At 40.0% G+C, this 17,071-nt stretch overlaps 5 non-coding genes across 5 annotated transcripts; all 5 read right to left on the bottom strand.

Annotated features, from left to right (window-relative positions):
* Window positions 1-291: 291 nt before the first annotated feature.
* TRNAE-UUC (transfer RNA glutamic acid (anticodon UUC)) lies at window positions 292-363 on the bottom strand. Its single transcript has one exon. It is a non-coding gene; the product is annotated as a tRNA-Glu (tRNA).
* A 2,448-nt stretch (window positions 364-2,811) lies between these two features.
* TRNAE-UUC (transfer RNA glutamic acid (anticodon UUC)) lies at window positions 2,812-2,883 on the bottom strand. Its single transcript has one exon. It is a non-coding gene; the product is annotated as a tRNA-Glu (tRNA).
* Window positions 2,884-12,297: 9,414 nt separating this feature from the next.
* TRNAE-UUC (transfer RNA glutamic acid (anticodon UUC)) lies at window positions 12,298-12,369 on the bottom strand. Its single transcript has one exon. It is a non-coding gene; the product is annotated as a tRNA-Glu (tRNA).
* Window positions 12,370-13,557: 1,188 nt separating this feature from the next.
* TRNAE-UUC (transfer RNA glutamic acid (anticodon UUC)) lies at window positions 13,558-13,629 on the bottom strand. The gene has a single exon. It is a non-coding gene; the product is annotated as a tRNA-Glu (tRNA).
* A 1,189-nt stretch (window positions 13,630-14,818) lies between these two features.
* Window positions 14,819-14,890, bottom strand: TRNAE-UUC (transfer RNA glutamic acid (anticodon UUC)). The gene has a single exon. It is a non-coding gene; the product is annotated as a tRNA-Glu (tRNA).
* Between the last annotated feature and the right edge of the window lie 2,181 nt (window positions 14,891-17,071).

Raw genomic sequence — 17,071 nt, 5'->3', positions numbered from 1 at the left:
CTTTAGGCAGAAGCGACAATTTCCATTTCAAGCAAAAGTCATTTTTTCCCTGCCAAATAATAAAAAATTTTCATTGAATGTTGATGTGTTCTTTAGAAAAGTCCTGTTCTGTGCACATAAAATATTACGTGTAGTAAATTCTCTAAACCAGGATGTATTGGAATACGATGTTTATTTCTATAATCTGACTAGGAGCAATCTTCAATCCAGTGCGGATAGAATAGTAAACCGGAGACATTAACTTATATGGGTGAGATTAAAATGTGACTAAAGAAGAGAAGCTAGGGACAATTCCCATACCGGGAGTCGAACCCGGGCCGCCTGGGTGAAAACCAGGAATCCTAACCGCTAGACCATATGGGAAGCTCTGTCACCTTTTCTCTAGAGTGGGTAACACAAGACAACCAAAAGTTCTTGGCATTTTGAAAGGTTTCCTAAAATGATTTGTTTTCACCTCTATGTCTGAAAAAACAGGAATCCTAAATGCCAGACCAAGTGAAAAGCTTAACTTATTTTGACACGGATCGGTTGACATAAGGAGAAGGTTGCCTGAAGATTATGCAAGAAAAGGAAGCTCTTGCAAAAAGGCATTATCCTCTTTGGAGCGGGGTTAAACATTGAGCTATGTTTGGGAGCTCACAAACTCCACACTTCGCAAGATTCTTCATACATCTTCTGGAATAAATATATCACAGCACTGCATTGATAGGCTGTTTAGGTCAAGAAAAGAAAGCCACCAAGCATTATGTTCTACCACCTGAGTGAAAAATCAAGAAGAACCTTAAGCAATACGCCAAATGCAAACCCTTGCCATGCCTGGTTAAATGGTAAATCGTTTAGCTTCTCTGGAGAATCTTTTGATTGACTGATTTTCCCATATAATGAAATGCTGGCATTTTTGGAGACCTATTGGCACCTTTGCCGTCATGTTCCTTGTGTCCAAAAGATACTTGGGAGTAAAATCTATCACCGAAAAGAAAGGTTTTGGCAACCTTGTGTAAGCTAAAAGCACCCGTTCTAAAGTGCTCTTGGAGGAAGTAAGTTTTTGCAAAGGTGGCGTGGCCTTCTTTGATATCAGCAATATGCCTTAAAAGGGTTTAAACGAGTAAAACTATTAGAGCGTCAGTGTCTTGATGTTAATGCAAGGTGCATTGAATCTAATTTTTTGACATGTTTGCAAGACATGACTTCATTGGAAGGTCCTGGATTGGTAAAAAACTAATCTATCTGCATATAATCCTCAAGGGACGCTTTCTTGTGCTTTAGGCAGAAGCGACAATTTCCATTTCAAGCAAAAGTCATTTTTTCCCTGCCAAATAATAAAAAATTTTCATTGAATGTTGATGTGTTCTTTAGAAAAGTCCTGTTCTGTGCACATAAAATATTACGTGTAGTAAATTCTCTAAACCAGGATGTATTGGAATACGATGTTTATTTCTATAATCTGACTAGGAGCAATCTTCAATCCAGTGCGGATAGAATAGTAAACCGGAGACATTAACTTATATGGGTGAGATTAAAATGTGACTAAAGAAGAGAAGCTAGGGACAATTCCCATACCGGGAGTCAAACCCGGGCCGCCTGGGTGAAAACCAGGAATCCTAACCGCTAGACCATATGGGAAGCTCTGTCACCTTTTCTCTAGAGTGGGTAACACAAGACAACCAAAAGTTCTTGGCATTTTGAAAGGTTTCCTAAAATGATTTGTTTTCACCTCTATGTCTGAAAAAACAGGAATCCTAAATGCCAGACCAAGTGAAAAGCTTAACTTATTTTGACACGGATCGGTTGACATAAGGAGAAGGTTGCCTGAAGATTATGCAAGAAAAGGAAGCTCTTGCAAAAAGGCATTATCCTCTTTGGAGCGGGGTTAAACATTGAGCTATGTTTGGGAGCTCACAAACTCCACACTTCGCAAGATTCTTCATACATCTTCTGGAATAAATATATCACAGCACTGCATTGATAGGCTGTTTAGGTCAAGAAAAGAAAGCCACCAAGCATGATGTTCTACCACCTGAGTGAAAAATCAAGAAGAACCTTAAGCAATACGCCAAATGCAAACCCTTGCCATGCCTGGTTAAATGGTAAATCGTTTAGCTTCTCTGGAGAATCTTTTGATTGACTGATTTTCCCATATAATGAAATGCTGGCATTTTTGGAGACCTATTGGCACCTTTGCCGTCATGTTCCTTGTGTCCAAAAGATACTTGGGAGTAAAATCTATCACCGAAAAGAAAGGTTTTGGCAACCTTGTGTAAGCTAAAAGCACCCGTTCTAAAGTGCTCTTGGAGGAAGTAAGTTTTTGCAAAGGTGGCGTGGCCTTCTTTGATATCAGCAATATGCCTTAAAAGGGTTTAAACGAGTAAAACTATTAGAGCGTCAGTGTCTTGATGTTAATGCAAGGTGCATTGAATCTAATTTTTTGACATGTTTGCAAGACATGACTTCATTGGAAGGTCCTGGATTGGTAAAAAACTAATCTATCTGCATATAATCCTCAAGGGACGCTTTCTTGTGCTTTAGGCAGAAGCGACAATTTCCATTTCAAGCAAAAGTCATTTTTTCCCTGCCAAATAATAAAAAATTTTCATTGAATGTTGATGTGTTCTTTAGAAAAGTCCTGTTCTGTGCACATAAAATATTACGTGTAGTAAATTCTCTAAACCAGGATGTATTGGAATACGATGTTTATTTCTATAATCTGACTAGGAGCAATCTTCAATCCAGTGCGGATAGAATAGTAAACCGGAGACATTAACTTATATGGGTGAGATTAAAATGTGACTAAAGAAGAAAAGCTAGGGACAATTCCCATACCGGGAGTCGAACCCGGGCCGCCTGGGTGAAAACCAGGAATCCTAACCGCTAGACCATATGGGAAGCTCTGTCACCTTTTCTCTAGAGTGGGTAACACAAGACAACCAAAAGTTCTTGGCATTTTGAAAGGTTTCCTAAAATGATTTGTTTTCACCTCTATGTCTGAAAAAACAGGAATCCTAAATGCCAGACCAAGTGAAAAGCTTAACTTATTTTGACACGGATCGGTTGACATAAGGAGAAGGTTGCCTGAAGATTATGCAAGAAAAGGAAGCTCTTGCAAAAAGGCATTATCCTCTTTGGAGCGGGGTTAAACATTGAGCTATGTTTGGGAGCTCACAAACTCCACACTTCGCAAGATTCTTCATACATCTTCTGGAATAAATATATCACAGCACTGCATTGATAGGCTGCTTTAGGTCAAGAAAAGAAAGCCACCAAGCATGATGTTCTACCACTGATGTAGATTAATTTAGAAATAAACAAATATGTTTAAATGTCTATCTGTTCCTGTCCAAATCTGAGATGATTAAATTGCGTATACGCAGAAGTAAGCTCACACTGACACATGGAGTTCAGGTTAAAAGCACTTCAGAAAATTTAATACAATCTGGTTGGAAAACAGTTGTGTAGATCTTTTTAAAAGCAAAATGACATCATCATTGAATATCAGATAATAACAAATAAACATCATTAATTGGATTAAACGTTATGTGACTATATCAGTGTCCACCCATCAATATTATTAATTGGCTCAGGGATTTGAGTGACCAGCTAGGTGTCCTCCCACCGGGAGGTGGTATTGTTCTGGACAAGGGTGTGGACAGAAGGCTCAGGCGCCATCTTTCCCAGCATGAGGTTTACTCGGTGGAAAGGGGGGCTTGAGCGTCATTTTACACAGTCAGTGATATCGGGCCTCATGTCCAGGTGCAAGGTCTCTTATGAATAGAACATTTCATTACTACTGTGTTCTCGTGGCCTTCAAATTATACTATGTTGCAAGTTAGGGGAAAGTCAGTAAAGTCAGCAGTTCCTGAGTTAATCATGTCTTTATAGAGAATACAGTCTTTGTCTATTGTATTAGATGTGCTGGGAAATTCTGTCATGTAATGTAGTTTTAAAATGAACAAGTTAGGTTATGAGGACAAAATGGAGGATTCACAGTATGCAGTTAAAATGGAGTTAGTACAATAATTCAATACAAGTTCAATAAAGATTTTTAATAATTCTACATCAGTCCCCCCTATGAAATGTTAATATTCTAAGAGATAAACTTTATTAGTTAGTTTCAGAAGACAGGTTAGCCCAAAGGCACAAAACCCTATGAAGTAACGGTTCTTAAAGTCTTCTTAGTTCTTCAGAGGGACATCATAAATAGACAAGCTTACATTACCATATGGACCTGTGTTATCTGGAATATAGGCACAACAAGTCATGGTGACAGGTAAACGTTGTTGGTTGCAATAGATATAATAAATGCAAATCAAAATATTATTATTATTATTAGCAGTGACGGTTGGGAAAATGGACTCAAACTTTCCCTTTACTGCAAAATCATCTGGTACCCCCCTTGGCACACCTATGGCATCAATATATATATATATATATATCAAACTTTCCCTTTAGAGGGGTGCTCCTTTTTATGTTCTGAAGCATGAATGTGGTGTGTCAAGAGTACCTTGTCATGTATTATGTGTATGGACATAATAACCTTGGCTAGGGCGCATTTGCTTATGCATTGTAGTATTAAACCTGTCCCACGCTACATCAGCGTAGGTGGACTCGGATCATTTAGTCAATATTAATATCACCACAAACTCAGGATGGGCAAATAATCCTGAGGGAGCTTGGCGTTTGGATCTCTTTAGCTTCACGAGGTCTCCTTTTGGGGTCCTCGGCTTTCCATCGATGGCAGGTGGTCAGGCATTATTATGGCCATCAAACACCTACTTGCTGGTATCTTTTTATTTAACAAGTCATTTTTTTCTTTAGAGTCAAAAGTGTGTCAAAATCAACAAATGTCACTTCTCATGTTGCAGAGAGAGTCTTGAATCTGGAACAATGAATCCACTGAGTGATCTCTGCAACTTTCACAATGCACTACTGGGTATATGGTCTTGGATGTCACATTGATGACCGGCTAGGCTTCTGGCCATCCTGACAAAATGTCTATGATAACTAGTGCATATTTGACCCAGTAGCTCTTTGTCATCTGGATTCTTGAAAGGGATATTGAGAGTTAGCTAGGTGCTTAGGATTCTCCTCCTCTTCTGCCTGAGCTGTCCTTGGCACAAATAACACAGGATCGGCAGTGACTGGTGATTAGAGGAGTAATTCTAGGTGCTTTAGAGTATTTAGAGATCAAAGAGTTCATGAGGGTCTTGGATAGGTATAAAGTTCCATGGGCTCACTGCCCAGTACATGTTTTTGGGTAAACAGAGCTTAAGAGCGTTGGAGTACAGCCCGTCTTCAAGGGTTGCCCCTTTCTGTTTTTCCAGCTTTGTATTTCTTCAGGGTCAGCAGCTGCTTGTCATTCTTTCAGAAGCTTGAGATCTGTAGGTAGGATCTACATGGTGAGTATAGAAGTTTCTTTAGCGGACACCCTTCTGTCCACTTCCCTTGGTGCACTTGTGGCTTGGTTGGCAGCTTTTGGGCAGCTGAGTGGTGCTTCTTATCTTCCAGATTGATCCAAAATAATGTGCTGCACCCAGGGCATGTCTTGAGTCAGTGTAGATATTGGCATGTCTTCCTTCAGGCATTTTGTATGCCACTGAGAAGGCTGTCAATTCAGCGTCTTGAGCAGATGTGAGTGAGGAAAGTGAAGGTGCTTGACGTACCTGATCTTCTGTAGCAACAGCAAATCCAGTATGGTACCTTTCCTCTTTATCCGCAAACAGAGTGGAGTCAGGATCTGGTAAAGCTACTTTGTCTTTCTATTCACAGTTCTCTTGCTGACCCCCCTCTGTAGAGATTTGTAAATTGAATGTTCATGTTTTGTTCTAATGAGTCAAGTTCCTTTCATGAAATTTCTGGGGACTTAGTGAAGAAAAAACATGAGGGACAGCCACCTCCCTTACTTCCATGGGAATCTGGGTCAGGGCCGCACTATTTCCTTGAGAGTGCCCAAAACAGTTCTTTCAGTGTGGTATTCCCCCCTGGGAAGTGGCGGAAGAGTGGCCAGAGCAACTTTTCTTCAAAATATAATGTTGTCAGGTAGAGGCAGAGTTGTCTATGAGTGGAGGAAATTGGTAAGGAATAAGAAGGGAGGAAGCATATAAAGGATATAGATATGGTGGTGGGGAGATGGAAGAATGAGTAGTGGATAGAGTGAGAGGGAAGAAGGTGGAGTAGGAGGAGGAGAAGGCGGAGTAGAGGGAGGAGTAGGAGGAGGAGAAGGAGGAATAGAGGAGAAGTAGGAGGAGAGAGGAGAAGGTGGAGTAGAAGGAGAAAGTGGAGTAGAGGGAGGAGTAGGAGGAGGAGAAGGAGAAATAGAGGGAGGAGTAGGAAGAGGAGGGAGGAGTAAGAGCAGGAGGAAGGGGTAGGGGGGGGGTAGAGGAGAAGGAGGAGGAAAGAGGAGAAGGTGGAGTAGAGGAAGGAGTAGGAGGAGAAAGTGGAGTAGAGGGAGGAGTAGGAAGAGGAGGGAGGAGTAAGAGCAGGAAGAAGGAGTAGGAGGAGGAGAAGGTGGAGTAGAGGGAGGAGTAGGAGGAGAAAGTGGAGTAGAGGGAGGAGTAGGAGGAGAAAGTGGAGTAGAGGGAGGAGTAGGAGGAGAAAGTGGAGTAGAGGGAGGAGTAGGAAGAGGAGGGAGGAGTAAGAGCAGGAAGAAGGAGTAGGAGGAGGAGAAGGTGGAGTAGAGGAGGGAGTAGGAGGAGAAAGTGGAGTAGAGGGAGGAGTAGGAAGAGGAGGGAGGAGTAAGAGCAGGAAGAAGGAGTAGGAGGAGGAGAAGGTGGAGTAGAGGAAGGAGTAGGAGGAGAAAGTGGAGTAGAGGGAGGAGTAGGAAGAGGAGGGAGGAGTAAGAGCAGGAAGAAGGAGTAGGAGGAGGAGAAGGTGGAGTAGAGGGAGGGGCAGTAGGGGAAAGTGGGGGACTTGTAGATGAAGGGAAGGGATCGGTGGGAGGAATGGATGGATTGGTTAGAGGAATAAGCGGGGGTGGGCAGGTAAGGGAGCAAACAGGTGATGTAGCAATGGAGGATACATCAGGAATCAAGACTAGGTAGAAATGCAATGGAGGCTGCAAATAGCCCATGTACAACAACTATTAACTGGCCCTATGCTTTCCCTAGAGAAAAATAATAAAAGGCTAACATGCTCATCTTGTCTCCACAAGCCTCGAACGTTTCACTCCCATGGGTGGCCCATGATGGCTTGCCCACCACTTCTCCACACGGGGCCTTGTGCCCGCGGAGACAGACGCTATCCCTGACTCTCGTTCTTAATTTAATAATTTATATCTAACATCTCAAAATGTAATTTCTACTTATATCACAAATATACATTATCACAATTTTATGTCTCGTAAATGGGATAAAATTTATTCTACTCTTTACTGATAATGTATTTTTAAAACATACAAAATAGACAAATAACATTGCCTTCTGCAAAATAAATGGAAAAGATAATGGAGATTTTGTTAAGCTTATAAATGGCTATACATTAATTCACATTTCTTGTTCTCCAGTTTCTGGCTGTTGATGACAATGTACAATGTAATAGAGCAGCGGAAAATGCTAGTAGAATGCTTGGTTGCATAGGGAGAGGTATTAGCAGTAGGAAGAGGGAAATGTTCATGCCATTGTACAGAACACTGGTGGGACCTCACTTAGAGTACTGGATACAGTACTGGAGACCATATCTTCAGAAGGATATGGATACCTTAGAGAGAGTTCAAAGAAGGGCTATTAAACTGGTTCATGGATTGCAGGATAAAATTCACCAGGAAAGGTTAAAGGATCTTAACAGGTATAGCTAGGTGAAAGGACGAGACAGGGGAAATATGATAAAAGCATTTTAAATACATAAAGGGAAAACAACACAGTAAAAAGTGGAGACTATATTTAAAAGAAGGAAAACTACCATAACAAGAGGACATAGTCTCAAAAATAGAGGGACCAAGGTTTTAAAAATAATATCAGGAAGTATTACATTACTGAGAGGGTAGTGGATGCATGGAATAGCCTTCCAACTGGAGTGGTAGAGGTTAACTCAGTAGAAGTGTTTTAAGCATGCGTGGGATAGGCATAAGGCTAAGCACTTGCTGCTAGTAACAGATCTAGAATTAATATACTATAATGCCCAAAGTCTCAATTCCTACGCATATGCAATAATAAAATATCTGGGCTTACAACAAAAATTATGTTAGTCAGTCTTTAAACTTGGCTTATTCATTTGTTCAAGAAATCTTGGTTTATTAGAACTTTCTTTTAGTAAATGTTCTTTAAGATAACCCTTCTTTCAGCATGTTATCAATCTTTGTACACAAAGCTAAAACACACTTGTTACTTATACGTGAAACGATAGACATATATATTCTATCTACATATTAACCAATACTTGTCACAGACACCTTCCTGACACAGGGAAACTAATAGCAGGATAATCCTAGTAACCGTAACCTTTTTGTTCATAATATATGGGAATTAAGGAAGACAGCATGTCTTTAACATAGGATGAGCATGACACAATACACGGGCGGAAAATAAATAAATAAATAAAATAAATAAATAAACTCACGGAATGCAAACAATATACCTACAGCCATTAATCACTTTTCCTCTTCACAATCTAGCTTAACAACTTTGCATATTCCCTCTATCCACATTGCATAGCAATGCAACAAATCACACTTGCCTTTACATTTTTAACTCGTCCAAATAATTCTCTATTCCTGCATCAGATTCACTTTCCTAACCTTCGTAATAAACACTGAGCTACATCCCTGACTCCTTATCTTATACAACAGTCTTGGAGAAAATACTTTGTTCCATTGCTAAATCTTATTAGTTTCTGAATAATTTTACTGAACGCAGAACTGAAAAACCAGGAATGTCACCCCTCCCTCTCCCCCCTCGCGTCTCACAGAAGGCAAGGAGAGAGCCAGCATGAAGTTTTTTAACCATGTCAGCGCTGGAAAGACAGTTACGTTACAATTATTGCAAAAGCAAAGAGACACAAAAACACAACATTTAATAATACTCTTCAGTGAAACTCAATACAAAACCCCCACCCTCTACCAGGGTAATGGCTAACACAAAATACAAAAACAATTATTATAATATACATACATTCTTAACCCTTTGTGATCTAGTTCTTCCTCAACCCTACCTTCCTGCTGAATAGCATTGCTACTCTGTACCAGTAAGCTTGCTTTCTTCTCTGTCAGTAATCTACCACATGAAGGCACAGCAATTTTACACACTTTAGCAATCTCTATCTTCAACTAGATCACACGCGCTAGTCAGCCCTTATTGGGCTTTTCTAACCCTGTTCCATTCCCCTCCTATACAGGCGTCCCAGATATAGGGGAAAAAGGTTTTAAACAGTGTCTACAATGGTGGACTGACACTCGAGAGGGGTGGGTCCCCCCCAAGTGCGTCTTCCCAAAACGTAGACTAGTCACTAATTGGAGCGAGGTGAGAAGTGTGTGACCAATCACTTCTCTCACAATAGAAATAGGAGAGGATAGAATAATAATATAGGAAGTATAGAAAAGGGAAAAGGCAAGGAAAAATCCTTAGAGACAGACACAGGAGTTTAAATAACTCCTAATTACACAAACAAAACAACAGTACAATTGAAATACAGTGCATGCATCACAGTTCAAATGAAATCAACAATAATCCCTTTCCTTTACTCGTGTGCTTACTCCAAAGTCACCTCCCTCAATCCCGTAGTATCTTACTACCAGCGGCCAAGGATAACAGCTAACACCGGTCCGAAATCCATATGCCTCCCTCGTCACAGCAGCCCACTAATAGTGTCTGCGCTACCCTCACTCTTGTAGTGCCCCTATAAAGACCCACTTTATAAGTCCCACTACTCCGTGGTGATGAAGACAGCAATGCCTGCCCGAATTCACACACCACCAAATAAAAATTGGAATGGCTCCAGCTCAGCGCTCAAAGCTGGAGGGTACCACCACTCTGCAAGCAGAGTAACGTGCACAGAGAAGCTAGCTAGGCTATCAAAGTGACACAAGAAGGATCCCCAGGAAACTATGAGTCTACACAATCTCCACAGATCCAACACACCTCTTTTTCCCTACAGCCCCAGCCACGAGGCTCCTAAAAGAGTTAAACAGGAAAAGATGACCCCCAGGAACACATCCACAGGTCAACCCCCCTTTTTCCCTACAACCACAGCACCGTGGTTCCTAAAAGGGGTAAAACAGGCAACAGAAGACCCAGGCAAATCCCCTCAGGTCCACCCCCCTTTATCCCAAAAGGGGTAAAATACAAACAGATAGACAGATATACTGAAGACCCAGGCAAGTCCCCTCAGGTCCACCCCCCTTTATCCCAAAAAGGGGAAAACAAGCAAGACAGAACCCCAGGCAAAACCCCTGCAGGTCCACCCCCCCTTTATCTCAAAATGGGGAAACAGGCAAACAATTCAAACACACCCAGGCAACAGATAGACTAAAATGCAGGTAAACAAGTGAGTAACGAGACACCGGGCAAGATATTACCTGTCTTTGATGTCCTCCCGGGAAGCAGTCACAGACACGTGGACGGGTCAATCAAAGGGGCCGGAACATACCGGTGGCTCTGCAGAAGTCTCTACCGTGTACTTGGAGGTGATCAGTCTCCCTTCCTACCCCCAGGATTCCCCCGTCCAACAGCATCTTCCTTAGGACGGCTCACCGGCCAGAGGCCATAGCCCGATGCCCCACGTTGGATGCGCCAAATTGATGTAGATTAATTTAGAAATAAACAAATATGTTTAAATGTCTATCTGTTCCTGTCCAAATCTGAGATGATTAAATTGCGTATACGCAGAAGTAAGCTCACACTGACACATGGAGTTCAGGTTAAAAGCACTTCAGAAAATTTAATACAATCTGGTTGGAAAACAGTTGTGTAGATCTTTTTAAAAGCAAAATGACATCATCATTGAATATCAGATAATAACAAATAAACATCATTAATTGGATTAAACGTTATGTGACTATATCAGTGTCCACCCATCAATATTATTAATTGGCTCAGGGATTTGAGTGACCAGCTAGGTGTCCTCCCACCGGGAGGTGGTATTGTTCTGGACAAGGGTGTGGACAGAAGGCTCAGGCGCCATCTTTCCCAGCATGAGGTTTACTCGGTGGAAAGGGGGGCTTGAGCGTCATTTTACACAGTCAGTGATATCGGGCCTCATGTCCAGGTGCAAGGTCTCTTATGAATAGAACATTTCAATACTACTGTGTTCTCGTGGCCTTCAAATTATACTATGTTGCAAGTTAGGGGAAAGTCAGTAAAGTCAGCAGTTCCTGAGTTAATCATGTCTTTATAGAGAATACAGTCTTTGTCTATTGTATTAGATGTGCTGGGAAATTCTGTCATGTAATGTAGTTTTAAAATGAACAAGTTAGGTTATGAGGACAAAATGGAGGATTCACAGTATGCAGTTAAAATGGAGTTAGTACAATAATTCAATACAAGTTCAATAAAGATTTTTAATAATTCTACATCACCACCTGAGTGAAAAATCAAGAAGAACCTTAAGCAATACGCCAAATGCAAACCCTTGCCATGCCTGGTTAAATGGTAAATCGTTTAGCTTCTCTGGAGAATCTTTTGATTGACTGATTTTCCCATATAATGAAATGCTGGCATTTTTGGAGACCTTTTGGCACCTTTGCCGTCATGTTCCTTGTGTCCAAAAGATACTTGGGAGTAAAATCTATCACCGAAAAGAAAGGTTTTGGCAACCTTGTGTAAGCTAAAAGCACCCGTTCTAAAGTGCTCTTGGAGGAAGTAAGTTTTTGCAAAGGTGGCGTGGCCTTCTTTGATATCAGCAATATGCCTTAAAAGGGTTTAAACGAGTAAAACTATTAGAGCGTCAGTGTCTTGATGTTAATGCAAGGTGCATTGAATCTAATTTTTTGACATGTTTGCAAGACATGACTTCATTGGAAGGTCCTGGATTGGTAAAAAACTAATCTATCTGCATATAATCCTCAAGGGACGCTTTCTTGTGCTTTAGGCAGAAGCGACAATTTCCATTTCAAGCAAAAGTCATTTTTCCCCTGCCAAATAATACAAAATTTTCATTGAATGTTAATGTGTTCTTTAGAAAAGTCCTGTTCTGTGCACATAAAATATTACGTGTAGTAAATTCTCTAAACCAGGATGTATTGGAATACGATGTTTATTTCTATAATCTGACTAGGAGCAATCTTCAATCCAGTGCGGATAAAATAGTAAACCGGAGACATTAACTTATATGGGTGAGATTAAAATGTGACTAAAGAAGAAAAGCTAAGGACAATTCCCATACCGGGAGTCGAACCCGGGCCGCCTGGGTGAAAACCAGGAATCCTAACCGCTAGACCATATGGGAAGCTCTGTCACCTTTTCTCTAGAGTGGGTAACACAAGACAACCAAAAGTTCTTGGCATTTTGAAAGGTTTCCTAAAATGATTTGTTTTCACCTCTATGTCTGAAAAAACAGGAATCCTAAATGCCAGACCAAGTGAAAAGCTTAACTTATTTTGACACGGATCGGTTGACATAAGGAGAAGGTTGCCTGAAGATTATGCAAGAAAAGGAAGCTCTTGCAAAAAGGCATTATCCTCTTTGGAGCGGGGTTAAACATTGAGCTATGTTTGGGAGCTCACAAACTCCACACTTCGCAAGATTCTTCATACATCTTCTGGAATAAATATATCACAGCACTGCATTGATAGGCTGTTTAGGTCAAGAAAAGAAAGCCACCAAGCATGATGTTCTACCACCTGAGTGAAAAATCAAGAAGAACCTTAAGCAATACGCCAAATGCAAACCCTTGCCATGCCTGGTTAAATGGTAAATCGTTTAGCTTCTCTGGAGAATCTTTTGATTGACTGATTTTCCCATATAATGAAATGCTGGCATTTTTGGAGACCTATTGGCACCTTTGCCGTCATGTTCCTTGTGTCCAAAAGATACTTGGGAGTAAAATCTATCACCGAAAAGAAAGGTTTTGGCAACCTTGTGTAAGCTAAAAGCACCCGTTCTAAAGTGCTCTTGGAGGAAGTAAGTTTTTGCAAAGGTGGCGTGGCCTTCTTTGATATCAGCAATATGCCTTAAAAGGGTTTAAACGAGTAAAACTATTAGAGCGTCAGTGTCTTGATGTTAATGCAAGGTGCATTGAATCTAATTTTTTGACATGTTTGCAAGACATGACTTCATTGGAAGGTCCTGGATTGGTAAAAAACTAATCTATCTGCATATAATCCTCAAGGGACGCTTTCTTGTGCTTTAGGCAGAAGCGACAATTTCCATTTCAAGCAAAAGTCATTTTTTCCCTGCCAAATAATAAAAAATTTTCATTGAATGTTGATGTGTTCTTTAGAAAAGTCCTGTTCTGTGCACATAAAATGTTACGTGTAGTAAATTCTCTAAACCAGGATGTATTGGAATACGATGTTTATTTCTATAATCTGACTAGGAGCAATCTTCAATCCAGTGCGGATAGAATAGTAAACCGGAGACATTAACTTATATGGGTGAGATTAAAATGTGACTAAAGAAGAAAAGCTAGGGACAATTCCCATACCGGGAGTCGAACCCGGGCCGCCTGGGTGAAAACCAGGAATCCTAACCGCTAGACCATATGGGAAGCTCTGTCACCTTTTCTCTAGAGTGGGTAACACAAGACAACCAAAAGTTCTTGGCATTTTGAAAGGTTTCCTAAAATGATTTGTTTTCACCTCTATGTCTGAAAAAACAGGAATCCTAAATGCCAGACCAAGTGAAAAGCTTAACTTATTTTGACACGGATCGGTTGACATAAGGAGAAGGTTGCCTGAAGATTATGCAAGAAAAGGAAGCTCTTGCAAAAAGGCATTATCCTCTTTGGAGCGGGGTTAAACATTGAGCTATGTTTGGGAGCTCACAAACTCCACACTTCGCAAGATTCTTCATACATCTTCTGGAATAAATATATCACAGCACTGCATTGATAGGCTGCTTTAGGTCAAGAAAAGAAAGCCACCAAGCATGATGTTCTACCACCTGAGTGAAAAATCAAGAAGAACCTTAAGCAATACGCCAAATGCAAACCCTTGCCATGCCTGGTTAAATGGTAAATCGTTTAGCTTCTCTGGAGAATCTTTTGATTGACTGATTTTCCTATATAATGAAATGCTGGCATTTTTGGAGACCTTTTGGCACCTTTGCCGTCATGTTCCTTGTGTCCAAAAGATACTTGGGAGTAAAATCTATCACCGAAAAGAAAGGTTTTGGCAACCTTGTGTAAGCTAAAAGCACCCGTTCTAAAGTGCTCTTGGAGGAAGTAAGTTTTTGCAAAGGTGGCGTGGCCTTCTTTGATATCAGCAATATGCCTTAAAAGGGTTTAAACGAGTAAAACTATTAGAGCGTCAGTGTCTTGATGTTAATGCAAGGTGCATTGAATCTAATGTTTTGACATGTTTGCAAGACATGACTTCATTGGAAGGTCCTGGATTGGTAAAAAACTAATCTATCTGCATATAATCCTCAAGGGACGCTTTCTTGTGCTTTAGGCAGAAGCAACAATTTCCATTTCAAGCAAAAGTCATTTTTTCCCTGCCAAATAATAAAAAATTTTCATTGAATGTTGATGTGTTCTTTAGAAAAGTCCTGTTCTGTGCACATAAAATGTTACGTGTAGTAAATTCTCTCATCCAGGATGTATTGGAATACGATGTTTATTTCTATAATCTGACTAGGAGCAATCTTCAATCCAGTGCAGATAGAATAGTAAACCGGAGACATCTACTTATATGGGTGAGAACAAAAGGTGACTAAAGAAGAAAAGCTAAGGACAATTCCCATACCGGGAGTCGAACCCGGGCCGCCTGGGTGAAAACCAGGAATCCTAACCGCTAGACCATATGGGAAGCTCTGTCACCCTTGCTCTAGAGTGGGTAACACAAGACAACCAAAAGTTCTTGGCATTTTGAAAGGTTTCCTAAAATGATTTGTTTTCACCTCTATGTCTGAAAAAACAGGAATCCTAAATGCCAGACCAAGTGAAAAGCTTAACTTATTTTGACACGGATCGGTTGACATTAGGAGAAGGTTGCCTGAAGATTATGCAAGAAAAGGAAGCTCTTGCAAAAAGGCATTATCTTCTTTGGAGCGGGGTTAAACATTGAGCTATGTTTGGGAGCTCACAAACTCCACACTTCGCAAGATTCTTCATACATCTTCTGGAATAAACATATCACAGCACTGCATTGATTTGTTTATTTCTTTTTTTTTTTTTTTTTTTTTTTTATATAAATTCTTTTATTATTTTTTTCATAACACTTATACAGAAAGCTCGACAAACAAAACATGGGTTGTTTTGCATAATAATAAACATAAAAAACATGTCAGTACTTATTTCAACAAACAAACCCAGTACATAGTACGACATTATCTGCGGGGGTAAGCCAGAGAGTAAGCCAGGGGGGGTTGTCTATACTCAGGCCACTAATTCATTGGGAAACAACTGTGCTCTTTTCGCTCGTTGATTCAGGGAATAGTTTCTAACTTATTAACCCAACTTTGCCATAGATCAAATCTTTTTGGGGAATTCAGATATGGTATACTTAAATCTCTTTCCAACCTCGCCTGGAGGTTAATTTGATTATTAATAACCTCCCAGGGCAGAATTTGATTTGATTTCCAATTCCGTGCTACCACGATTTTAAATGCGATACAACAGTGTATTATAAAACTTCTTATTGAGTGTGACATAGAGTGTGACATATTCGGCCATTGCATATGTAGCAGAACTACCTCTGGTTTCCTTTCGAGTTCTATTCCTGTTACATCTTTAATAAACCTTATCAATCTCCCAATTGAAAGCTGAATATTTGAGCAGCTCCACCATATGTGGAGAAATGAACCAACCTCTTTTTCGCATCTCCAACATCTAGCTGTAACTCCTGGGTATATCTGAGATAATTTACTCGGGACTAAATACCATCTATAAATCACCTTATAGTGGGTCTCTAAAAGATTTAAGCATTGGACCTGGCTACGAGTGTTATTTATGGCTTTACACCAATCTTGGTGATCCAAAGTACATCCTAAGTATTTTTCCCATTTATCCTTTTGTGGAAAACTAGACACTTCTTTAATATTTCTAATTACCTCTATAGCTTTAGCCAGGACTTTAGGTATAGCCTGGTTTGAGAATATTAGTTTCATCATAGTAAGTGAATTTCCGTTCTTTCTACTAAGATGTTTTTGCAAAAAATATTTAAGCCTCAGATAATTAAAGCTCTCTCGTTGAGAGAGGTGATATTTTTGTAGAATAGAACTAAAAGACATTATTTTGTCTGAAGATAATATCTGTGACACTTTAATTATACCATGTACTCTACAGCTCTCTAAAGACAAATCGGACACATTGGCTTCTACAATCCTCATATTTGCCGAATCCATTATTGTAAATTTCAAATCTAGTTTCTTTTTAATTTCCTCCCAAACTGGCATCATTTGGGCCCATATCCTATTGTTGTTAATGTCGATCCCCATTTTATCTAGACTTTTCGTATTCCATATCATGCCCTCAGGGGTTTTCAAACCTAGATCTTCCATTTCAATATTGAACCAACTTTCTTCTTTGGCACCCGCTAGTTGGGACCTATACATATGTGTGATCACATTTGCCCAATACATAACTTTTATATTGGGGAAATTTAATCCCCCTTCTTTGGTTTTTAATGAGAGAATATTTCTATTAATTCTATTTTTTTTTCCTTTATTGATAAAATTTTCTAAATTGTTTTGAAGTAACGTCAGCCATATTGCTGGGATCTTTAAAGGAATCATTTGGAATGCATAATTCCATTTAGGAATAATATAGGAATTAATAACATTCATACGGCCCCACCAGGTAATCTGCATATTTCTCCATTCTTTTAGTAAAGAGTTTGTATTTTTTAATAACTTTAAGAAGTTTTCTTCCATCATTCTGTCTAAATTCTTAGTAATAACTATACCTAAGCAAACAAATTTCTGGGGCGCCCATGTAAATGAGTATTTATTACTAATTTCTTCCCTTGCTTTCTTATCTAATTCAATGC

Source organism: Pelobates fuscus, chromosome 3 (genome assembly GCF_036172605.1).
Source record: "Pelobates fuscus isolate aPelFus1 chromosome 3, aPelFus1.pri, whole genome shotgun sequence".
In the NCBI taxonomy this organism is placed as follows: domain Eukaryota; kingdom Metazoa; phylum Chordata; class Amphibia; order Anura; family Pelobatidae; genus Pelobates; species Pelobates fuscus.
The sequence above is the reverse complement of the archived record's forward strand: the minus strand, read 5'-3'. Positions and strand labels throughout refer to the sequence as shown.